General features: G+C 37.8%; 1 long non-coding RNA gene across 1 annotated transcript in view; it reads left to right on the top strand.

The window, feature by feature from the left end:
• Window positions 1-7295, top strand: part of LOC130456834 (uncharacterized) — a 44998-nt gene extending 37703 nt beyond the window's left edge. The window contains exon 3 of the long non-coding RNA XR_008915849.1: window positions 3209-7295. This is a non-coding gene — a long non-coding RNA (uncharacterized LOC130456834). The remainder of the gene's footprint in view (window positions 1-3208) is intronic.
• Window positions 7296-26675: the final 19380 nt, after the last annotated feature.

Raw genomic sequence — 26675 nt, 5'->3', positions numbered from 1 at the left:
ATCAGGTCCCTAGCTTGTTTCTTGCATGCTTGGCTTAGAAGTTCTCTCTCTCTCCATGCCTCTACCACACGCAGCAGGCTAGCAAAGCTGGTTAAATCTAGGATACTAGCAGATGATGGAGAAAAGAGAAGATTTGGCCTCTGGGCATAGCAGCTCAAATACTCAGGTACAGAAAATCAGCAAAGACACAAGCTAATACTTGGTAGAGTGAGAAAAATAAACAAACAAAAGGAAATAAAATAAGAAAACAAGAGAAAACTAAAAAAGGCACAATCAAAAGATTCTATGGGAATAAGGATCAAATGGAAGAGACTGAAAGCTGGAGAACATCAAGCAAAGACACACACACACACACACACACACACACAGGGAATTGAATGTAGGCTCTAGAGGAGCTCAAAAAAGAATTTAAAAATCAAATCAGACAGGCTGAAGAAAAAATGACAAAATGAAAATAATAACTTAAAAAGAAAAATAAGTCATCGGAAACAGAGGCATGGACATTGAAAGCCAGAATTGACCTGCTGGAAAATGAAAAAAAATAAAATGGAAGAAGAGAAAATTTACTTAAAGGAAAAAATGGACCAAAAAAGGGGGGGAATCAAAAGGTCATGGAAGAATTTCAGTCTCTAAAACTAGAATTGGACAGTTAGAAATTAATGATTTCACAAGAGGAGAAGAAGCAATGAAACAAAATCAAAATAATGAAAAAATTGAAAGTAATATGAGACACCTCACTGAGGAAACAACTGACATGAAAAATATATCCAAGAGAAACAATTTAAGAATTATTGGGCTACCTGAAAATCATGACCAAAGGAAAAGACTGGACATCATTCTACAGGAAATTATCCAAGAAAACTGCCCTGATACTCTTGAACAGGAGGGTAAAATAAGGATTGAAAGAATCCACAGATCACCTCCTGAACCCAAGACTTTGGGAACTTTGGAGAACTTTCCATCCAGTATTCAAGTCACTATAAAAAACTTTTTTTGTCATCATTCCATTTGGATACCAATCTTGGATAAGTAGAACCCCCAAAACCATGGAAATCATAAACAAGATAGTTAAACAGCCAGCATGTAGTAGAGAATCAGCTTTGGAGTCAGAAAAACCTCATCTCTTTGATCTAGCAAGTACTGTCAGGCAAGTTTCTGATTGTATGTATCTCAGTACCTAAAGTAATTCTGTAAGATTCTAAATTATAGAATAATTTATCTATATTCAAAAAGGAAAGTCCCTAGGGAATTAAACTTACCGATTTGTTCTCACTCAGCTCCCCATGAAAAAAAGAGAGAGGGAGACAGACAGAGAGAGAGAGAGAGAGAGAGAGAGAGAGAGAGAGAGAGAGAGAGAGAGAGAGAGAGAGTGAGAGAGAGAGAGAGAGAGAGAGAGAGAGAGAGAGAGAGAGACAGAGAGACAGAGAGACAGAGAGAGACAGAGACAGAGACAGAGAGAGACAGAGAGACACGGAGAGACAGAGAGACAGAGAGAGAAATGTAAGTTAACACTGTACTACCCAGGTAGAATTCCTTTGGTGTCCATTAGTACATCAGTCATTTTGATAGTTATAATCTATATGTCTCCTTTCCTCTCTAGGGGAAGGAGTCTAATTGGACCAAATAGCCTCAGAAGAGGCTTCCAGGAAGAGCCTTTAATGTACTTGAATTGTCTTTCCCTCTTGTGAAATTTCTTCAGTCCCAGAAACAATCAAAACTCACATGTACACCAGACTTTGCAGGGAGTTCTTTATAGAACTACAAAGTGATTTGCCCAATGATCGTTAATAAATGTCAGTGTCAAGGATTTTAACCTAAGCCTTCTGAATCCAAGAGATGTTCTGGGAGAATAGAAAGACTAAGCTCAATAAATGTCAATTGAGTTGAATTGCTGAGGAATTAAATTCTATTGTTAATTATCTGCTTGACTTTGAGGGAGTTGCCACATCTCTGGACCTATTTCCAGTATGGCATCAGCTCATCTTCTTAGACTGATTTCACATTATTTCCCTTCATGTACTGTATATTGTGGCCAAATTTAGTGCAATAATAGTACAATGGACAGAATGTCAGTCCTAAGGTCAGGAAGACCTAAATTGAAATCTCACCTCAAACACTAGCTTTGTGACCCAGGGTAAGTTATTTAACCTTCTTTGCCTCTGTTTCCTCATCTGTAAAATGAGTTAGAGAAGGAAATGATGAACCATTCCAGTATCTTTTTCAAGAAAACTTCAGTCACAAAAAGTCAGACAACAACATTACATTATATAGCCTCTCTCATTCATTTGCAAAAGCTGCCCCTCATGGATAAAATGTGCTCCATTGGATTTTAAGCATCCTTCTGCTCCCAAACCACATGATTGGGTGACTACATCTCAAATGTGTGGAAAATATGATTCTGATATGCATAAATATTGCTGTAAATGGCTAGATTTAACTAAAGATGATGATAAATTGATATAAGCCTCTAGAGCTTGCTCCATTGACTGGGCTAAATTAGTCTTTGTTAAAGCAAAAAGTAAGTGATAAGAAATTTGAAATGACATGTCATGATGGGATTGCTTTCATAAATGATTTCCAGAAGCTGCCAAAAAGAGTGTAGGACAGAATCAGAATCAATCTGTGAGCAACTCCACTAGTAGCAGATTTCCTTGGAGGAGTCTTCCCCATCTTCCAAGGTCCCCAGAACACTCCTCCTCTTTGTCCACTTCTTCCTTTATCTCTTTACCTCTCCTTTCCCTCTTTGCTCCCAAGACCAGCTTTGGGTAAGAGCATTCCCTTTCAGGTTCCCCAAATGTAAAAAGTACCTTCAGACAAGGGAAAAACAACTTCTGCCACTAGCTTCATTTATAATGGCCCTAGTAGGAAAAGGGGAAGTCAGAAATTGGTGTGAGAAAGCTGACTGGAAAAGGGTATAGGATGCCATTAATGGAGATTGGGTAGCCATTGGGGATTAAAAGAGGCATTATGAGGAAGTTAAGGTAGCAAATGGTGGCCAAAGCTATTCTCAAGGCTTTTCCAAAACCAGTTAATTTCTCTCAACTTTAAAACACAGTACCACTTCCCCTGTGTCTCAGAGACACGAGAGCTGCCTCTGGGTTGGTAAAAGCAGTGGAAGAGATTGTTTTGGACTCTCCTCTAATGATGTCTATCCCTCGTGCTGTTGAAACTTTGCCTAATTCCTACCACACTCACCATTTCTTTTCAGGTGCCCTGAACCCTGCTGGTTTGCTGTTAAGTCTCACAAGGGGAAACTGACAGCAAGAATGAAAGAGAACACAACTACATCCCTTTCTTGGATTGCATCCTGGTCCCCAGACTTGACTTTCTGTAGACTCCCCTGACCCAGGCAGATCTAACAATCATCACTGGTAGGTCATACCTCAGACAGCAATGGATATCTGGTAGCTAGATACGGGATTGCTACTGAAAGTGAAATTTTAGAGGCCGCCCACACCCACACCAGGTGCAACGTTGGCCTAACAGGCAACATTGAAAGGGCTTGGGAGTTAGGAAAAGGTCTAAAGATCAACAGATATGCTGGAAGCAGGTATGCTTTCAAGGTGGCCCATGCCTTTGGGATGTTGTAGAAGCAAAGAGGATTTCTCACATCCTCTGGGAAATCCATTAAGAATCATCATCAAGGGAACAGCTGGATGACTCATTGGATTGAGAGCCAGACCTAGAGAAAGGAGGTCCTGGGTTCAAATTTGGCCTTAGACACTTCCCAGCTGTGTGACCCTGGGCAAATCACTTAACCCCCATTGACTAGCCCTCATCTCTCTTCTGCCTTGGAACCAACACACAATACTGGTCTCAAGATAGAAGGTAAGGATTTATTTTTAAAAAAAGATTCATCATCAAGTAGCTCACCTCCTTGAATGTCTCCCCTTACCTGCCAAAGTGGTGATGACTAAGATCCCAGGACACTCTAAAGAAAACAGTCCATGAGCAAGAAAGAGGCAACAACTTGACTGATCAAGCTGCCAAAGCCGCAGCATTATGTCCTCCCTTTCCATATACCTTGCAAGGGTAGATCTGGTGCTCCAAGGGTTCAAGTTTGACTTGGGCTCAATCAGACTCAGGCAAAATCAAATGCTGATTCCAGATATCAAGGTGCTCCAGATACCAAGGGCATTGCCAAGATGCTAAGGATGGACTATGGAAAGGGCTCAGTGGGTTGGCGGTGATTGCACTGGACCCAGATAATGCAATAACAACCCTCTCTGACACACTTACATGCTGAAAAAATTGGTGGCACTTGTTCAGAAATACCGATGGGAACATTTTCGATGACCAATTATTGAAGCCTATTTCCAGTGTTCAATTTGTCCCCTCTATATCCCATTGAAACCACTCAGATTGCCACCAGGGGGTTTCATCCTCTGGCACATTTCACACTTCGGCAGATTTGCATTGACTATGGTCTGTATGATTTCCTGAGAGGTGGAAGTTTTTCCCTCTCAAGTGGCTATAAAACTCAGAAGTAAAAGAAATGTCTCTTCTTGAGAAGATTATTCCAACTGGGGGGGGGGTCCCCAGGCAAATCCATAGTGATAGGGAACTCATTTTATTGGGTAGCCTATAACAACTCTTTTATCATTCTAGCCCATAACTCAATGACTCCATTGTCCTTACTACCCTTAGACTCCTGAATTGGTCCAAAGAACCAATGGCATCTTGAAAATCCTGTTAGACAAGCTGACCCATGATTTTCATGCACCCTAGCCTCAATCCCTCCCCTTTGCCCCAAGACCCTCTGCTCTTAACCCTTTTACACTTTTAAACTCAAGACAGCTCCTCTCTTAGCACTACCAAGGACAGCTCTCTTATACATCTTTAGGTTATGAAGTTTAGATTTAGATTTAGATCGATATATCTTTAGATAATGGACTGTGTTGTAAGGAAAGTGTTGAAGTTTGCAGAGAGAAGTGGCATGAGACCAGCAGGAAGATTCTGGAACTGTGAAGGAGGGTTAGGCTGGGACCAAGGCGGTTAGCTACCTCTCTGGACAATCTCTGGAGGTGTTGGTTGCAAATTTCCTTGGTCCTCTCCTGATTGCTCTTTGTTTGCTATATTTCATCAAGGCAGTTTCTGGTGACCTGATCCATCTACAGGCATTGTGAGATTGAGTCTGGATCCTTTTTGGATTAAGACCTTCCCTGGTCCCAGCAAAGCCCCACACAGACCATTTCCTTAAATCCAACAAAGGGGGGTTGCGCTGAAGGTTTTAGTTAAGATCGGGGACTGGAGATTTGGGGTTAGGGAGAATTAGAGTAGGAAGTTCACTAAAAAGAAATCCCTCTGAAGGGATATTTAAATCTGGTGGGTATAGGTAGATTGACATTAGTTTAGATTAGCCTAAATCTCCTTTTCACCTTCCCTTGTTTATTAAATACAACCAACTGTCCCTGTGTTATATAGTGGTTTGTGTTTATTAGCTCAGGGTCTGACTCTGCCTGCCCTGGGCTTGGGTAGCCTTCCCAAACCAAGGCTACTGGCCTAAATTATCATTCCCTGAAACTCAACAGTTATATCAGCTGGGTGCAGGCACATGCAGAGTAATTGGCATAATTTAACTAAATCTGATGCCAGGTACTGTTTGCCAAAATGATTATAAAAATATACCTGTTTTGCAGTTTGCTCTATTCTGTTGGCCCCAAGATTGAGGGCTCATTTCAAGATGATAAATCCAGATTAAATTAAACCCCAACATAAAAACTCATAGGTTATGCTTAATTAGAACAAATACTAGAAAGTTCCCCATAATATTAAATGCCATAATTTAAGATTTATTGTGATAATAGTTTGAAAAAGCTTCTTTTCATAGAAGTTTAAGTTCTGGGTTTTGTCTGTGTTGGTGAACCTATGGTACATGTGCTGTTGGGAACTGCTCTCCTCCCTTTCTCCACTGTACCTGAGAACATTTCTCCCATCACCCACCCCTCTGCCCAGTAGCCCAATGGGAGCACTTTCTCCCTCCCCTGTCTAGGGTAAGGCAGGGGGCTCACCTGAAGCATGCCAGTGCAGTTTGGGCACTGGATCTCTAAAAGATTCGCCATCATTGCTCTCTAACAATCTTAAATGCCATCAATTTAAATGTTAGCCATGGATGTGTGCAATTGTACTAATTGTTGATTCTTTAACCCCAGAAAGCATAGAAGTAGTGATCTGCATCTCCAGTAGGAATCAAAAAGAAAAGCCTAGGATTTGTGTTTTTCATTCAAGACTTTAGATTTTAGTATTATCCTTATACTTTTTGGCATTGTGGATGTGGAAAATATATAGAGTACTGTTGATTTTTGGAATGATACTAGTAGAATGATGCATTTTTATCTCAGTGGTTAGCTCTAATTTTGATCTAAATGCTGTGATTTTTAAACTTTATTACTTATTTGCTTAGAAAACTTAGTGCTCTTCTGATTAATAGGTTTATGTTCTGAAAACTGTAAAAAGTTAATTTGGATTTGGCAAACAGCATCCCTGATTGATTATTGAAAATGAAAAAGTTCTGTAAAAATCAGAACTGCTTGGGAGTAATTTTATAGTTTTATAGCAAGAATTGCCTGATATTATGAGAAATATGGAAACTAAATAAATCGTAACTAATTGTTCTAATGTTTAATACTTTAAGAAATGGTATTAAAATTGGATAAATGCTTTGTGACTACTGTAAAAGTTCTTGAGTGTTAATTGAACAGTCCAGGTTCCTCTGTAAGCTGCTTCTGCATGGGATCATGAGAGAGGTTTGGAATGTGGTTGGCTCTCATGCAACCTTTTCTTGGAGTTACAGGTAAGAGTGGAATGGAAGGTAAAAAAAAAAGTGAATGAGCATCCCTGAAAAAGGCTTGGTAGATCCTCATATCAGAGGTTCCTGTGCCTCCTAAACACCCAATGTATGTCCCCTTGAGGAAATAAAAGGAAGTTTTAGAAGTTAAAAAGGTAAAGAGAGGGCTCTATATCTTCTTCCCAATTTGTAAAGCCCCTAAACTTTCCTCCAATTAGAAATTAGATTATTTAATTCTAATTGTATACTGGTTAGTTATTTTGTTATAATTAACTGATCTTTTATAAAGATTTGATTAATCTTGAGAGGGGTATAATAATTTATTTTGCTCTATATTTTAATTTTTTTTGGACTAACTAGGGAGTCCAGATATTTTTTGAAAACCTGACTGATTAACTTGCTGCATGATTTTCCCCACCTTCTTTAGCAATATAAATGGAGGCCATTGTACTTTTAAATGCTCTATTCTGTTTTAGATGTTTTAATGATTAAAATTCCTTGGAGACTATGTGTTGTTTTATAATTATTTATTAGTAAACATTAGGGAGAGGAGAGAGAGAGAGAGAGAGAGAGAGAGAGAGAGAGAGAGAGAGAGAGAGAGAGAGAGAGAGAGAGAGAGAGAGAGAGAGAGAGAGAGAGAGAGAGAGAGAGATTCCAGGCCATCTTAACTTAAAAAAAATCATTTCCATGTTTCCCCAGCTCCAGAGAAGGGAGCAAGCTGAATTTCCAGACAGAGAGTTCCAAGTAAAAGAGAGTGAGCTACTGCTCTGTTCCCTCTACTATCAGGTCAATGACATCAGTCCTTCTGGGGTTCTCTGATTGGACAGTCTGGGTCCTGAATCCTGACTTCTGGACACATCATTCACGGGGACTTCTGTGGGTCAGGACCTGAATTTCCATGGCAATTCAGTCACACAACTCAATGACATCCTGCCTAATGTAATCTTAAGCTTTTTCTTAATAATTCTATTGATGCAGTGTGGTTTTTTTTTTGAAAACCCTGAAGATTTGCTTTTTTTGAGAAGAAAAGAAAGCAACATGCTGTGACCCAGTTCTTTGGAGCTAATAGTGTAATTTTCCAGAGTGTAACCATTACATGTTTATAATTTATTTTGCTTTTAAGGATTTTTAAGCCTCAATGACTATTTGTGTGTGTGTTGGGTTGGATTTTAAGATGTATTTGAGAAAGAGAAATTTCTAGCAAAATCTTTTGTAGTTTTTCTCTAAAAGCATGTGGAATTTTCCAGTGTATTATAGCAATTTTAAAGTGTCAAGTCAATGGAACCTACTGAACTTCCTAGTTTGGGCTCTTGAATATTGGTAAAGATTTATATGAGTAAACACATTGCTATGTGAAATCTACCATAAACATAATGTCAGCTTTTCAAGCTTAATACTCCCAATCCTCAGGATTGCATTATTCCTGTCATTTTTCTAGGGAGCCATTCAGACCAGTCCACCTGTCCAGCTGGAGATTGAGTCTATAAGAGAAGACACCTGTGAAAGGATGCCTTGTTTCCAGATGTAAACAGAGGATATCCCATGATCCTTGTTCTTCTTTTATCTGTCCATTGGATCTACTTTAGCACATGTCCCCAAGCTAGCTATAGAACTTGATCCTGCCATTCATCTTTGTGTATAGTCCCCTCCCCTGAGAATTCCTAGTAGATTATTCTGAGTCAGGTCCCTTTTAAGGTTGGTAAATACTTCAACTCAAGAACTAGGAAAGCCAGAAAAGGAAAGGACTAGCCTCACATCTATCTAGACTGGAAAAATTTGAAATCAGTTTTATGAGAACTAATATAACTTAATTATCTGCTCTTTTGGAGATTTACAATTGTCCAAAAAGTTTTTCTACGTTAATAAGTAAATTAGTCTATGTAAAATTACAGAATGTATTTTCTTTAACTTAACATTAACTAAAGAAAGACTATTAGAGCTTGGTATTTTTTATTTGAAATTTTTATTTAATTAATTGATTTAGAATATTTTTCCATGGTTACATGATTCATGTTCTTTCCCTCCCCTCCTCCCACTTGGTATTTCTTTAAATCTTGTAGTTGTTTATGTTTAACCTAAATGTGATTGAAAATATTCGCCATTTGAGATTAAATTTTGTAGATTGTAATTGGAACCAAATGGTTTATGATGGCAATAGCCCTGTGAGGTAGTAAATTGCAGATGAACTTCTGTCTAAAGGGAGTGATTTGGCTTGCCCGGATTTAAGATTCTCCCAGATGGCTCCCTTTCATATGAAATTTCAGTTTTCCACCTGGTATATTCCATACATAGCTGTGCATTATTGCCAATCTCCACTTGGCATTGATATATCAAGATAGGAAGGCACTTCCCCCTTATTTTATCTATATCCCTCTTTTCTCTTTTTATGGCAAGGTGATCGGTAAATGCTGAAACACATAGGAACTAAAGATGCAGGTATGTAGGACTTTAGTTATTCACACAATCAAATAAATGAATGCTGAGCTTGTAATTTACCTGTTACTATGAATTAAGTCCTTGAAAACATATGAGGTTATAAGGACAATTGGACAAGGTTGTAGTAGTTTGTGAAAGCAAGGTGGGAATCTATTTATTGGATTAGTTATTAGAGAAGAATGGTTTATGATCTCTCTTGTTATCACAAAGAGACACCTAATTACTTAGATGTGTTATTTCATTTTGGATTAATTCTTGAATATAGAATTAAACAAATTGCATAAGAGTTGAAAAAGGAATCTGAAATAGATTTTGAAAATAGTAGTCAATGATATATTCAAGCCATTTGAGCATGGAATTAGGCAATTAAATTGATATAATACCTCCTTTATTCAGACAAATCATCATAACCTTTTGTTGAAATAAGAATAAATTCATCTGGGTGACTTGAAAAAGATGTTGTTAATAGATCCTTAGTATCTCATTCTCCTCAGGGGAAAGTGAGAACTTTGAATTTTGTTTTTAATTTTGAGATTTTTAAATTTAATTTTAAATGTGTTTTGAAGTGAAAATTTCATGTAAATTATGAAATCATGAAAATCACCATTCAAATATTATAGTCGTTATCTGATATATGCTTGAGAAAGCATTTTAAGATTCTTTTATTTTGACATATGACAATATGTCAATGACTATATGACAATCAATTAAAATTTTTATTTAGTATTAGCTGGTATTATCTTTCTGTTTATTTCTTTCTATAAATAGCATTTTGTTTTAAGCCAGGTTTACAAATCTTTTAAACCCATACTGTGTTTGGACTTGGGGTTCTTTAGTGTTTGTATTTCTACAAATTGGCATTTATCTATTCTTTAAATGTTGCCACTACTATGATTTTTTTAGGCAAACTGTATTTTCCTAGCAAGTGTGGCTTAGATATATGTACTTGCCACAAGTAGATTTTGACAAAAAATGTAATAAGATGCTTTTAAAAGTTGGCTAATGAGGTTACTTTTCACTGTTGTTCTATGCACCAATATCAAATGATTTTAAAGACCATCAGAGCATTTCACATAGTCCAAATTACTGCATGCTTGCAGTGCTGACCCTTTGAATTAGTCTTACATATGTACATAGTCCAAAACTCAAGGAATCATCAGTTTCTTTTAAGAATTTTGTTATAATTTTCTCATATTTTCTTTTCCAGCAAGGAAGTCATTTTGATAAGCTGTCTATTGCAGAGATTTTTTAGGAAGACACAGATCACTGAAGTCTATCTCAGACCCTCAAGAAGTGAAGGGCTCTGGGAAATGGGTGCCCTTTCTTTTGTAAGACCTTGCCAATGAGGAATACTCTTCTAATGGCTATTTGTCAGTGCTACTTGCCAAAGGGATGACTCCTGAGGCTCTATACATTGGCTCTCCCAGGCCCTCCTGTACACAACTGTTTTGTTCCTCTCTTCTGCAAAATTAGAGTTATTACAGCACATTTGATTCTTTGGCACCTTCTCCTGGTCAATGACAGAATTGCTCTGCCCATCAGAGGATAGTGACAACATTCTCTTCAAAGAATCTCCAGATCTACTCTTGCTCAGTGTTTGAAACAAAAGAACTCAAAAATCAAACAAAGATAGAATTATATAAATTGGGTTTGCTTGGATATGAATTGGAATTTTTGCTCGTGCAAGTTCTCTGAGAATGTCGGTCAATCTTGGTCCCAGTTTAAAATGAGGAAGGGGTAACCTTTCTATAGTTATCTCAGAGTAAGGAAGCATGGGTTTCATTAATAATGAACGTACTATAATTCTTTCATATTTATTTTACATTAAATTGGTTTTTTTGCTGAATAAACAAATAAGAATTGTAGTCACCATCATCATTGTAATTATGATTTTAATATATGAATTCAAATTTCTGTAGCATTTTACAGTTTGTAAAGCACTTTCCCCCCAACCATCCAGAGAGAGGTTTCATCTGGCACATGGTTTTAGGTGCCACAGAACTTATTCAAAGTGTTGCTACCCATGAAGCCTTTGAAAAATGACTGAACCTCTCTGGGACTTAGTTTTCTCATATGTACAAATAAAAGATTAAAAGGCCTCTGAATTTGCCTCCAGCTCTGGGTCTATGATCCTAGTTTTATTTATCTCCATGAGGGAGGAGATGAGAAGCTAAGAAGTAAAGGGATACATTGAACCAACCTAAGTCCCATAGCTAGTAAATGGTAGGAATGTGTACTAGGTTTCCTGGATCTAAGTTCAGTACTCTTAAAAAAAAAAACCCTTACCTTCCATCTTAGAATCAATGCTGCATATTGGTTCCAAGGCAGAAGAGCGGTAAAGGCTAGGCAATGGCGGTTAAGTGACTTGCCCAGGGTCACACAGCTAGGAAGTGTCGGAGGTCAGATTGGAACCCAGGACCTCCCATCTCTTGGTCTGGCTGTCAATCCACTGAGACACCCAGCTGCCCCCTAAGTTTAATTCTCTTCCTTTTAGGTCATGAACTTTGGAAGGATGAGGGAGGGAAGGGTGATTATGCACGACTTATCTTAAAAAGTATTTGAAAAGCACACTGAGTCAAGGTGAAGTTGGTAGACCCCTAGAGGCAGATAGGAAACTCATACCACTGTGTTCTGTAGTAAGGGATTTCTAGCAAGGCATAACAGGGCAAGCTGACAGCATGAGACCCTGCAGACCAACATTCCACTGAGAACTCCCAGGACTGGGACTGGACACAGAGTCCATTGCTGGAGAGATATCTAGTGGACTCTGGAGGAGAGAGAAGCTGTTTCCTCTAGCTGCCAAGAAATTGGACCATCTTTAAGGAGTGGTTGGGTGGGAAATTATCCCACATTGGTGGACAGTGTGTGTGTGTCTTAATCCTCATCCCCTCTTGAATCCTGTGAAGGACTCTTCCTCCTGAGGCTGTTTGACCCAAAGGAGGACTCTGGTGTCACGAGAATCTTGGGTCCTGTTGACTTCACAAATCCCTCTTTATCTTTAATTACTCCTTTAATTAGTTAGGCTAAGATAATTTAGAAAGCTTAAGGTTTTAATAGCTGGGTAGGGTTAGAAGTAAGCTACTCCCTGATTCCCTTCCCTTCCTTCCTCTCTTTAGTTAAATAAACTTTTATTTTATATTTATATATAGTTTGAGCCCTTCCTTTAACCCTCTGCATAACAGTTCTTACCCAGTATTTCTTTGGTAGAGCATTTTGAAATAAATTATTGAAAAGAAAAAATATTATGCTGAACTGGAAATCCAGGTTCTTGTCTTGGCTGCACCATTGGCTTACTGTAGGATGTTCCCACTCACTTCCCCTCCTTGCTCTTTATTTTCCTCTTACTGTATGAGAGTGATGGTCATCTCTAAGGGAACTGAATGTAGAGCCATAGGAATTGGAGTTTGAATTCCCAGCTCTGTCACTCACTACCTATGTGCTCTTTGGGGAGTCATTATGGTAGATTTCCTTATTTTCATCTGAAAAACAAAGTGGGAAGGGGGCTAGCCTGAGATCCCTCTCCTGTCTAATTCTATGTCCCTCTGCTTTTATAATTCCATGCATTCCATTGGAGTCTCTCCCTTGAAATAGCAACATGACATTGTTCCTGCCACAAGAGGGTGCAAGAGAGAGACACTGTGTGGGCTGTTCTCTAAACATGGTGCTGAAACAGGAATGCTTTCCTTGGTACTAAAGCCAGAGCTTTGAACTGTTTGAAAAGGAGTTGGATGCTTCCTTTGGTGCTGTGACTACAGGGTCAGTTTGGGAAAACCTTTTATCCTCAATGATCAGACTGAAGGTATAGGAGGATAGGATTTTACAGCTGGAAGAATGCTTAGGAAAGTCCTAAACAAGTCCTTCCTCCCATTTTACAAAGGAGAAAACTGAGACCCAAAAATGGGATCTTAGGATTAATGGGAAGTTCTAATCCACTCTTTCATTTTTTTTTAAATATATTTTATTTGATCATTTCCAAGCATTATTCGTTAAAGACATAGATCATTTTCTTTTCCTCCCCGCCCCCCCACCCCCCATAGCCGACGCGTAAGTCCACTGGGCATTAGATGTTTTCTTGATTTGAACCCATTGCTTTGTTGATAGTATTTGCATTAGAGTGTTCATTTAGAGTCTATCCTCTGTCATGTCCCCTCAACCTCTGTATTCAGGCAGTTGCTTTTTCTCGGTGTTTTCACTCCCATAGTTTATCCTTTGCTTATGAATGGTGTTTTTTTCTCCTGGGTCCCTGCAAGTTGTTCAGGGACATTACACCACCACTAATGGAGAAGTCCATTACGTTCGATGGTACCACAGTGTGTTTGTCTCTGTGTACAATGTTCTCCTGGTTCTGCTCCTCTCGCTCTGCATCACTTCCTGGAGGTTGTTCCAGTCTCCATGGAACTTCTCCACTTTATTATTCCTTTTAGCACAATAGTACTCCATCACCAACATATACCACAGTTTGTTCAGCCATTCCCCAATTGATGGGCATCCCCTCGTTTTCCAGTTTTGGGCCACCACAAAGAGCGCAGCTATGAATATTTTTGTACAAGTCTTTGTGTCCATTATCTCTTTGGGGTACAGACCCAGCAGTGCTATGGCTGGGTCAAAGGGTAGATATTCTTTTAGCACCCTTTGGGCATAGTTCCAAATTGCCCTCCAGAATGGTTGGATCAGTTCACAGCTCCACCAGCAATGAATTAATGTCCCTATTTTGCCACATCCCCTCCAGCATTCATTACTTTCCTTTGCTGTTATGTTAGCCAATCTGCTAGGTGTGAGGTGATACCTCAGAGTTGTTTTGATTTGCATCTCTCTGATTATAAGAGATGTAGAACGCTTCTTCATGTGCTTGTTAATAGTTTTGATTTCTTTATCTGAGAACTGCCTATCCATTTCCCTTGCCCATTTATCAATTGGAGAATGGCTTGATTTTGTGTACAATTGATTTAGCTCTTTATAAATATGAGTAATTAAACCTTTGTCAGAGGTTTCTATGAAGATTTTTTCCCAATTTGTTGTTTCCCTTCTGATTTTAGTTATATTGGTTTTGTTTGTACAAAAGCTTTTTAGTTTGATGTAGTCAAAATTATTTATTTTACATTTTGTGATTCTTTCTATATCTTGCTTGGTTTTAAAGCCTTTCCCCTCCCAAAGGTCTGACATGTATACTATTCTGTGTTTACCCAATTTACTTATGGTTTCCTTCTTTATGTTTAAGTCACTCACCCATTTTGAATTTATCTTGGTGTAGGGTGTGAGGTGTTGATCTATTCCTAGTCTCTCCCACACTGTCTTCCAATTTTCCCAGCAGTTTTTATCGAATAGTGGATTTTTGTCCCAAAAGCTGGGATCTTTGGGTTTATCGTATACTGTCTTGCTGAGGTCGCTTTCCCCCAGTCTATTCCACTGATCTTCCTTTCTGTTTCTTAGCCAGTACCAAATTGTTTTGATGACTGCTGCTTTGTAATATAGTTTTAGGTCAGGGACTGCAAGGCCCCCCTCATATGTGTTTTTTTTTCATTATTTCCCTGGATATCCTTGATCTTTTGTTCTTCCAAATGAACTTTGTTATGGTTTTTTCTAAATCAGTGAAGAAGTATTTTGGTAGTTCAATGGGTATGGCACTAAATAGATAAATAAGTTTGGGTAGGATGGTCATTTTTATTATATTGGCTCGTCCTATCCATGAGCAGTTAATGTTTTTCCATTTGTTCAAGTCTAGTTTTAGTTGTGTGGCGAGTGTTTTGTAGTTGTGTTCATATAGTTCCTGTGTTTGTCTTGGGAGGTAGATTCCTAGGTATTTTATTTTGTCTAAGGTGATTTTGAATGGGATTTCTCTTTCTAGTTCTTGCTGCTGAGCTGTGTTGGAGATATATAGAAAAGCTGATGATTTATGTGGGTTTATTTTGTATCCTGCAACTTTGCTAAAGTTGTTGATTATTTCAATTAGCTTTTTGGTTGAATCTCTAGGATTCTTTAAGTAGACCATCATGTCATCCGCAAAGAGTGATAACTTGGTCTCCTCCTTGCCTATTTTGATGCCTTCAATTCCTTTATCTTCTCTAATTGCTACTGCTAGTGTTTCTAGTACAATGTCAAATAATAGAGGTGATAATGGGCATCCTTGTTTCACTCCTGATCTTATTGGGAATGCATCTAGTTTATCCCCATTGCAGATGATATTAGCTGTTGGTTTTAGATATATACTGTTTATTATTTTTAGGAATGACCCTTCTATTCCTATGCTTTCTAGTGTTTTTAATAGGAATGGGTGTTGTATTTTATCAAAGGCTTTTTCTGCATCTATTGAAATAATCATGTGATTCTTGCTAGTTTGCTTGTTGATGTGGTCAATTATGTGGATGGTTTTCCTAATGTTGAACCAGCCCTGCATCCCTGGTATGAATCCTACTTGATCATGGTGAATGATCCTTCTGATCACTTGCTGGAGTCTTTTTGCTAGTATCCTATTTAAGATTTTTGCATCTATATTCATTAGGGAGATTGGCCTATAGTTTTCTTTCTCTGTTTTTGACCTGCCTGGTTTTGGAATCAGTACCATGTTTGTGTCGTAAAAGGAGTTTGGTAGAACTCCCTCTTTGCTTATTATGTCAAATAGTTTGTATAGTATTGGGATTAACTGTTCTCTGAATGTTTGATAGAATTCACAGGTGAATCCATCAGGCCCTGGGGACTTTTTCTTAGGAAGTTCTTTGATGGCTTGTTGGATTTCAATTTCTGATATGGGATTATTTAGGAATTCTATTTCCTCTTCTGTTAGTCTAGGCAGTTTGTATTTTTGTATATATTCATCCATTTCTCCTAAATTGGTGTATTTATTGCCATATAATTGGGCAAAGTAATTTCTAATGATTGCCTTAATTTCCTCCTCATTGGAGGTGCTGTCCCCCTTTTCATCTTTAATGCTGTGAATTTGCTTTTCTTCCTTCCTTTTTTTAACTAGATTGACCAGTACCTTGTCTATTTTGCTTGTTTTTTCAAAGTACCAGCTTCTTGTCTCATTTATTAAATCAATAGTTCTATCACTTTCGATTTTATTAATTTCTCCCTTAATTTTTAGGATTTCTAATTTGGTTTTCTGCTGGGGGTTTTTAATTTGATTGCTTTCCAGTTTTTTCATTTGCATTTCCAATTGATTGATCTCTGCTCTCCCTTGTTTGTTAATATAAGCATTCAGGGATATGAATTTACCTCTGATTACCACTTTGGCTGCATCCCAAAAGGTTTGAAAGGATGTTTCGCCATTGTCATTTTCCTCGATGAAATTATTAATTGTTTCTATGATTTCTTCTTTAACTAAACGGTTTTGGAGTATCATATTGTTTAATTTCCAATTGGTTTTAGATTTGGTTTTCCATGTACCATTACTAATCATTATTTTTATTGCCTTGTGATCTGAGAAGGCTGCATTCATTATTTCTGCTTTTCTGCATTTGGGTGCTATGTTTCTGTGACCTAATGTATGGTCAATTTTTGTGAATGTGCCATGTGGTGCTGAGAAGAAGGTGTATTCCTTTTTATCCCTATTTATTTTTCTCCATATGTCTATTAATTCTAATTTTTCTAAGATTTCATTCACTTCTTTTACCTCTTTCTTATTTATTTTTTGATTTGATTTATCTAAATTTGATAATGGTTGGTTTAAGTCTCCCACTAGTATGGTTTTATTGTCTATTTCTTCCTTCAATTCTCCTAGTTTCTCCATTAGAAATTTGGGTGCTATATTATTTGGTGCATACATATTGATTAATGATATTTCCTCATTGTCTATAGTCCCTTTTAACAAAATATAATTACCTTCCCTATCCCTTTTGATCAGGTCTATTTTTACATTGGCTTTATCAGATATCATGATTACCACTCCTGCCTTCTTTCTATCAGTTGAAGCCCAGAAGGTCTTACTCCATCCTTTAATTCTGACCTTGTGGGTGTCAACCCGCCTCATGTGTGTTTCTTGAAGACAACATATGGTAGGGTTTTGGATTCTAATCCATTCTGCTATTCGTCTACGTTTTATGGGTGAGTTCATCCCATTCACGTTCAAAGTTATGATTGTCATTTGTGGACTCCCTGGCATTTTGATTGCCTTCCCTAATTCTAACCTTTTCTTCTTCGGCTCTACCTTTTAGTCCAGTGATTTACTTTGAAACAGTCCCCCTTGTCCCCTCCCTTGATGTTTCCCTTTTTAGTCCCTCCCTTTTTGTTCCCTCCCCCTCCCCCCTCTCTTTCCCTCCCTTTTTGTTCTCCCTCTCCCCCTCCCCCCCTTGGTTTTCCCTTCTCCTTACCCTTGTTGGGTAAGATAGAATTCAAGATCCCAATGGATCTGGATGTTTTTCCCTCTCAGAGCTGATTTCCCTGAGATTGAGGTTTAAGTAACCCCCCCCCTCTCTTCCTCTCCTTCTTATAGGAGTTTTCTTCCCCTCCCCTTCCCATGTGAATCTTTGTGTGAGAATGATTATTCTATTTGGTCTTTCTTTACCCCCTATTTATACATTACATTTTCCCCACATGTTAGTATACATAGGTTGATATAAATGTAGTCCTTATAGAAGAGAGTTTGAGTAAAAGAAGAAGATAATATTTTCCCCTTTCCTTAATATTTACCTTTTCAGGTATTCCTTGCTCTTTGATTTTCGGTATCAAACTTTCCACAGAGCTCTGGTATTTTCTTTGCAAAAAGTTGGAAGTCTTCTATTTTGTTGAATGCCCATACTTTCCCTTGGAAGTATATAGTCAGTTTTGCTGGGTAGCTGATTCTTGGTTGGAGACCCAGCTCTCTTGCCTTTCTGAAGATCATGTTCCATGCCTTACGATCATTCAGAGTAGAACTTGCAAGGTCTTGGGTGACCCTGATTGGCATTCCTTTATATCTAAATTGTCTTTTTCTGGCTTCCTGTAGGATTTTTTCTTTTGTTTGATAGCTTTGGAATTTGGCAATTACATTCCTGGGAGTTGTCTTTTGGGGGTTTAGTGTAGAAGGTGTTCTGTGAGCTCTGTCAGTGGCTGTATTGCCCCCTTGTTCTAGAATCTCTGGGCAATTTTCTTTGATTATATCTTGTATCACCATGTCCAGTTTGGTGTTTATTTCTGGCTTTTCTGGGAGTCCAATTATTCTTAAATTATCCCTTCTCCCCCTATTTTCCAGATCTATCACCTTGTCGGTGAGATATTTTATGTTCTCTTCTAATTTCTTGGTATTTTGGCTTTGCTTTATTGATTCTTGCTCTTTTACACGATCGTTGTCTTCCAGCTGCCTGATTCTGGCCTTTAAAGCCTGGTTTTCTTTTACAGTTTGGTCAAACTGGTTTTGTAGATGCGTGAATTTCTTTTGCATTATTTCCAACTTTTCCTCCCAGAAGGCTTCCATCTTTTTGGTCATTTCTGATTCAAATTCTTCATAGGTTTGTGGAGAGTTTCCATTTCCTTTGGAAGGTTTTGGAGCATTTTCTTTTATATTATCTTCTGTCTGCTCTGTATTTTGTATTTTGGCTCCATAGAATGTGTCCAAAGTCGCCCCTTTCTTCTTATTTTTCTTGGTATTTTGGGGCTTCTGTGGTTCTGTGGAGTTTGCCATTTCTGAATGTGGAGGATTAGTTTTTCTTGTCTCTGTCTGGTGTTCAGAGGCTTTAGTCCTGGGCAGATAGTTCTATGAGCTTTCCCTGGGTTAAACTGAATATGCCTCACTGGAACTGGAATGGAAGGGTCGGACCACGAGGCCACACTCTCCCCCCGGCTCGCTTTCCGGAAGTTGCCTTCAGAATCGCTGGCTGTGAGGCTGTTTCGTCCGCCTGCGGGGGGATGGGCTGCAGCTTTCCCAAGCTCTAGGGCAAGGACTTTCACTGAGACTTGGATAGCAGGATCCAGCCCGTGAGGCTGTCTTGCCCGCCCTGAGGGTTGCTGTTGTTTCGACCAGCTCTCTGCAGCGGAGGCCCCAGGCAGTAACTTTCACCGGGACTGTAGAAGGCCCTGAGGGTTCTGCTCTCTGAGCCCGGCCGGGCTGCGGCTTCCGGGAGCCTTGGACTCTGCGCTCCTACCCCTGAGGTCCGAGTGATCTCGGGTTCTGGCTTTTAAGGGGAGCCATACCTTTTGATCCGGGTCCAGGTCCAGGAGGAGGGTTCCCAGGGTCTGTGCTGTTGATCGTTTTGAATTTCGGCGCCTTAGGAGCTTATCGTTTGAGATCGGTCGGGAAGGGTTTTCAGGAGATCTGAGCTTTAGCTTTCTCTAAGCCGCCATCTTAACCAGAAGTTCCACTCTTTCATTTTTAAAGAAGAAGAAATTAGAGACAAGGGAAGAAATTTTCTCAAAGTCCCATTGTTAATATGCTGCAATATTACAGGATTATAGATCTGAAAGGAACCAGTGCATCTATTCCAATACTCTCATCTTCAAATGAGAAAACTGAGGCCCAGAGTGGTAAAGTGATTGCCTATAATTAGATATTTACATGGAAAAGCCAGGTTAGCAACAAGCGGGATGAAATTACGAAATAGAAGAAATAAAAAGAATAATAAAAATTGATGATTCATTGTTCCTGAAACATTTCAATCACATCCAACTCTTCATGATCCTATTTGAGGTTTTCTTGAAAAGGATACTAGAATCCTTTGCCATTTCCTCCTCTTGTTCATTTTACAGATGAAGAAACTAAAGCAAACCTTTAGTAAAGTGACTTGCCCTGGGTCACACAGCTAATAAGTGTCTGAATCCAGATTTGAACTCATGAAGATGAATCTTCATGATTCCAAACCCATTGCTTTATCCACTATACCACCTAGCTACTCATTATTCAGTTATGAGCTTTTAAATGGATAACAGAAGCATATAAAATGCTCAAACTGACAGAATCTGAGACGAAGATCTTAATTAACTCAATCTCAGAAAAAATAGAACTAAAGATAAAAGAATTTCCAAAAAAGAAAAATCATTCCTGATCATCAGAAGTTCACTTGCGAATTCTATCAAATATTTAAAGAACAGCTAGTTAGTTAGTGCCCATATTATATAAATTATTCTAAAAATTTGAGAAAGAAAACACTACCTTTTAAAAAACTTAATTGAATACATTTACAAATGTCTCCGACCTTCTTTACCCTTCTCACATCATAAAAGACATCATCTAGGAGACATATGTGTGTATATATATTATATATTTCATGTTTTCATTCTTCAGTTCATTCCTTTGGAGATGACATTCACAAGTTATTCTTAAAGTATTAGATCTAGAGCTAATATAATGTTTCCTTAGTTCTATTTCTTTTGTGGTTCATTATCCCATGTAGTTCTTTCCAATTTTTTAAATTAGCCTTCTTGGACAATTCTGAGTGCCTTATGACAAAGAAAGCTATCCACCTTAAAAAAAAAAGAACTATTGGATTCAGAATGCAGATCAAAGCATTCTATTTTTCACTTTAATTAATTTGGTTTCTCATATGAGGGTTTTGATTTTATATGATTATTCTCTTGCAAAAATGAATAGCATGAAAATATGTTTTGCATGATAATACATTTATAACCAGGAGCAAGTTGATTGCCATCTCTAGGAAGGGGAATGAAAGGAAGGGAAGGAGATAATTTGGATGATATAACTTCAGAAAACATATGTGGAAAATTGTTATTGCATGTAATTGGTGAAATAGAATATATTTACCAAAAGTAAAATTAGCCTGCTCATTGTTTCTTATGGCACAGTAGTATTCCAACCAGAATCTATTTAGGAGACAAATGTAGTCTTAACAATTAAACCAGATAAAGATAGAACACAGAAGTCAAATTATAGACCTATATCATTAATGGATATCAATTCAAAAATTTTAACTAAACTCATATCAAGTAGCCTAGAATGATTTATTCAAGAAATCAATCATCATGACCAAGCTGGATTTATACTAGTGAGAATGGCTCAGTTTTAGGGAAATGATCAACATAATTAATCAAACTAAAAACAAATAAATCCAAAACTAAAGGATTATTTCAAAAGATGCAGAAAAAGCCTTTGACAAAGTACAAAACTTGCACATAAGAAAACTTACAAAGTATAAGCATAGAGCAACTTTTATTATCATGAAATGCACCTATATAAAATCAAGAGCAAATGAGACAAATACACTAGAACAATTTCCACTAAATAAAGGTGTGAAAAAAATGGACAATCTCTCAATTTTCATTTGATATCATTGTGGAAATATAAGCAATAGCAGTAAAACAAAAGAAAGAAATTAAAGACAAAAAATATAGATAAACAGGAGATAAATCAATTCCTATTTTATTGATGACATAATGATATGATGATACTTGCAAAATCCTAGAGAATCAGAAAATCTGCTAATTAAGACAATGAATAAATTAAACAAATTTTAAGGCTACAAAATAAGCCTTAATAATTTAACTGAATTTCAATGTAACTTTTTAAATCTGAGAAACAATAATTGAAAGGGAATTCCTATAAAATGTCTGGGAAACAAGTACTGAAACATACCATGAAACTGTTATAAAGCAGCAGTCATTGAAGCCATCTTGTATTCATTTAAAAATAGAAAGGTGGTAATCATTACATTGATCCACTATAATTTCAAATTTAATTTCAAAGGACACATGCTAAAAAATAATGCTCTCCAACTACATGAAGAGAACTGATGGACTCAAACTGAAGTATTTTGGTTGGGGAACATACCTGATATGGAGATGGTTTGCAGGACTTTATATGTGTTAAGATTATTATATTTCAATAATGAATGCTGGAGGGGATGTGGCAAAGTAGGGACACTAATTAATTGCTGGTGGAGTTGTGAGTTGATCCAGCCATTCTGGAGGGCAATTTGGAACTATGCCCAATGGGTGATAAAAGACTGTCTGCCCTTTGATCCAGCTATAGCACTGCTGGGTTTGTACCCCAAAGAGAGAATAAGGAAAAAGACTTATACAAGAACTTGTACATAGCTGCTCTCTTTGTGGTGGCCAAAAATTGGAAAATGAGGGGATGCCCATCAATTGGGGAATGGCTGAACACATTGTGGTATATGTTGGTGATGGAATACTATTGTGCTAAAAGGAATAATAAAGTGGAGGAATTCCATGGAGACTGGAACAACCTCCAGGAAGTGATGCAGAGCGAAAGGAGCAGAACCAGGAAAGCATTATACACAGAGACTGACACACTGTGGCACAATCGAAGGTAATGGACTTCTCCATTAGTGTCAATGCAATGTTCCTGAACAATCTGCAGGGATCTAAAAAATACTATCCACAAGCAGAGGATAAACTGTGGGAGTAAAAACACCGTTGAAAAGCAACTGCTTGACTACAGGGTTGGAGGGGATAAGACTGAGGAGAGACTCTAACTGAACACTCTAATGCAAATACCAAAAACAGGGAAATGGGTTCGAGTCATGAACACATGTGATAACCAGTGGAATCGTGCGTCGGCTATGGGAGAGGGAAAGGTGGTGGGAGGGGGGGCAGGGAGGAAAAGAAAATGATCTTTGTTTCCAGTGAATAATGTTTGGAAATGATCAAATAAAATAATGTTTAAAATTAAAAAAAAAAAGATTATTATATTTCTTGCCTTCTCAATGGATAAAGGGACAAAGGGAAAGAGAAAATTTAGAACTGAAAATAAAATTCAATTCAATTTTTAAAAAGAGAGAAAGATGAATTGAACATAGTAGATGAGAGAATTTTTAAAAACCAATGGAACTCAAAAACTGACTATTTGATAAAACAAAAAGCAAATGACCTAATAAAGAACTCCCTGCTTTTTATTTATTTTTTTCTTTTTAAGTATTTTCCCATGGTTACATGGTTCATTTTCTCTCCCTCTCCTCTTCCCTCCTCCCTCCCAGAGCTGACAAGCAATTGCACTGGGTTATACATGTGCTATCACTTGAAACCTATTTCCATATTATTCATTTTTGTAAAAGTGTAATCCTTTAAAACCAAAACCCCAAATCATATACTCATGTAAATAAGTGATAAATCATATGCATTTCTTCTGCATTTCTACTCCCAGTTCTTTCTCTCAATGTGGATAGCATTCTTTTTCATAAGTCCCCCAGAGTTGTCTTGGATCATTGCATTACTATTAGTAGAAGAGTGGATTACATTTGATCATTCTACAGTGTTTCAGTTTCTGTGTTTGATGTTTTCCTGGTTCTGCTCATTTCACTCCACACTAGGTCATGGAGGTCTTTCCAGTTCATATAGAAATCAAATAGAACAATTCCCTATTTGATGAAAACTGCCAGAAAAACTGGAAGGTAGTCTGCAGATTTTAGGCTTAGACTATAACCTTTCACCACACTCCACAATCTATACAAAATGGATGTTAAAATCCTACTGTAGGAAATTAGAAGATAAACAGATTGTGTACTTCTCACAGATATGGCTGTGAGGGGATGTATTCTTAATTTATAAGAGATAATTTTAAAAAGGTAAAAGAGATAACTGATTACATCAAACTGGAAAGCTTTTGCACAGAAAAGGGACGTGAATGAATAAAACAAAATCTTTTTATCAAATTTTTCTGATAAGGATTTGGTATTTAAGATACATAAGTAACTAATAAATACATAGTAACTTACTATTCTTCATAGTTGGATGCATTGGTGACTGGAGCACGACCCTGCCTTCAGGATGTTGCTGTCACAACTCTGCTAGTGGAAAAGGCTTTAAGACACAATCCTTGGTTCTCATTTAACTGTCCTCTACTCCCATGATGTTGTAGCATTACTGCTTCAGAATAGAACACCAACATTTTCAGATCAAAGGCTTGATAGATCTGAACTAACTTTGTTAGGGAATGAAAATATCGCCTTAAAACATTGTACAGTTCTTAATCCTACAAGGTGGCTCCCTGATTTGCCAGTATCTAGGGATCCACTATATGACTGTACATCTGTAGTGAACATGCTTGAGAAGCCACATAATGATCTCTCTAGTACACCTTTAGTAAACTCTGATTTAATTCTCTACATTAATGGTTCTTCTTTTATAAGAGATGGCATATGCCACACTGGTACTGTGGTTGTTTCAGATCATGATACCATCTAGGCAGCTCCAGTACCTTCAAATATAATGCTCAGGGTGCAGAATTGCTTGCCCTGAAAGAAAGCTGTATAATATCTCAGGAAAAGACAGCAACAATTTACATGAATTCCAGGTATGGTTTTGGGGTCTGTCATGCTGTTGAGATGTTATGGATGAAGAGGGGTTTTCAAACTTCTGCTAGCAAGACCATTAAAAATGCAAAGATCATTAAAGAACTTTTCACTGCTCTTCTACTACCTGCAGCCTTGATTATTATTCATTGTTTTGCAGATGCAAGAGGAACTGACTGTCTCTAGGGAAAATCAGAGGGCAAACAGTGAAGCTCAGCTTGAAAAGGACCTGAATTAATTTTAACTCTGATATCTAATAATGAATAATTTTCTCTCTTATAATGAATACGAAGTGGAGAAATGGAAGCACAGATTTAAAGCAAGGCAGATGAATTTTTGGAGTCATCAGAAAGAAAACCCCTACTTCCTGAGGACCTTCTATCATCAAATATGCTTTTCTATTCATAGGAATATCCACTATGGTACTCGGGATTTTGGACTCCATTAGAAGAATTTGGGCAGCCAAATATAGCCTCCCATATGTGTGCCTCTTGCCCAACCTGCCAGGTATATTATAATCAACATGCTTCCCAAGACCTTTGGTGGGAATTCCCTGTCCAAAACACCTTTTGGACCTTTGCAAGTTGATGTCATTCGTGTGCCTAAAGCTGGACATTATAAAGTTTGTCTTGTTATAGTGAACCAACCCACTAAGTGGGCAGAATCCTTCCCTAGTATTTGTGCCACAGCAGCTTTTATTCCTTAAATGCTATTGAGGGAGATTGTTTCCTGATTTAGGCCACTTGCATGCATTTATTCAGGAAAACTTATTTTACTGATCCTGTTTTATCACATGTTTATTCTTGCTTGGGAATTATCTCAAATTCCATACACCCTACCATTCTAAGACCTCAGGTCAAGTTGAACATATGAAAGGAGAAATTTAAAACATGATTGGCAAACTATGCACTGAGACTCACTTAAAGTGGCCTGAGATTCTTGCCCTATTTTACCATGCAGCAGACTTAGGGGAGATCTCTCACCATTTGAAATGCTCAAACTTTCCCCCCACTGCATACACATCATTAGGAGGGGGGAACACTTTTTTTGCTTCTTATATACAAGAATTGCAGGTCAAATTTCATGAACTTCATAACTCTGGAGCAGCAGTACAGGCTTGATCTACATCTGAGAGAGAAGGTCTAGAAATTTCAGAGAACTGGAGATACACAATCTGCTTGGGAAGTGCCCCTTCCATGTATTGCTAACTACCCCAAATGCCATCAGAATTGGAGAAAAAGACTCTTGGATTCATTGCTATCATGTATACTGATACCATCTAATGACACTGATTAACTACGCATCCTATCACTTTCATTGTATATTATTACTAGGAATATTAAAAGTAAACTTAATTTAGTTTAATCTGTTCAAAAATGCTAACCTCATTTTGTACTATTTTGTTCTCAGCATTTAGTCATATTATGTTTTCTTCTTTTCTTCCCTCCTCTGATTTCTGGACTAAGGATAATGCTTTTATTAAGGTCCATAACCAATGATGACATATCCTACACCAAGGCAAGGCCATAGGACCTTATGGATGCTGGGTTTGTCACCAGTTCCATTGAAGCTCTGCTTTATCATGGACAACAATTTCAGTTCATATGAATAAGACTTTGCTACAACTTGCACCTCACCTCATGAGGGTCACATTTTACCAAACAAGCCTTTTGCTTTTGTTATATGTCACGTAAATAATGACAGGTGGGTCCCATCTACCTGGTTACAACTACTCTCATTGGTTTTTAAGAGATTCATAGATTTTAAAATCTCAGTTGATTCCAACGGGTCTTCTAAGGTAATTTTTGGCTCTATGGGAGCCCTATTCCCATTGACTGACCATTTATCCACCTTTGACTTGTATGTTAGAAGAGGTAAGGTGTCAATGAGTAGCAAATATATGTTTGACAATATGAAGCACAACCTCATGATTCTATTCCCTACCATAAAATTTATCTGTGCTAAGGCAAAACTCAATAGCAAAAGGGAAAGGTCACACACATATCCTTTACTGTTACTGCCTCATCATAGTTGAAAACAGGCAGTTCCCATAGAGTTTGGTAACCATTAGGCAATTCTATGTTTTTTAACTCTTCAGCTGCTCTTCCTTCCCCCAAGGGTAGCATGGGGTGTGTGATTTGGCCTATGTGACTCCACCAGTGTCAGTACATAATCATTTTATTGGCTGGGTAGAAAATTCCACAGCTAGGAATCTGGGCACTTGGTGATATACGTAGAGCAAGATATATAGGCCTACTTCAGTAGCCACTTCCTCTGAA

This window comes from Monodelphis domestica, chromosome 1 (genome assembly GCF_027887165.1).
Source record: "Monodelphis domestica isolate mMonDom1 chromosome 1, mMonDom1.pri, whole genome shotgun sequence".
NCBI classification, from domain to species: Eukaryota; Metazoa; Chordata; class Mammalia; order Didelphimorphia; family Didelphidae; genus Monodelphis; species Monodelphis domestica.
This window is presented reverse-complemented; position numbering and strand designations above follow the sequence as displayed.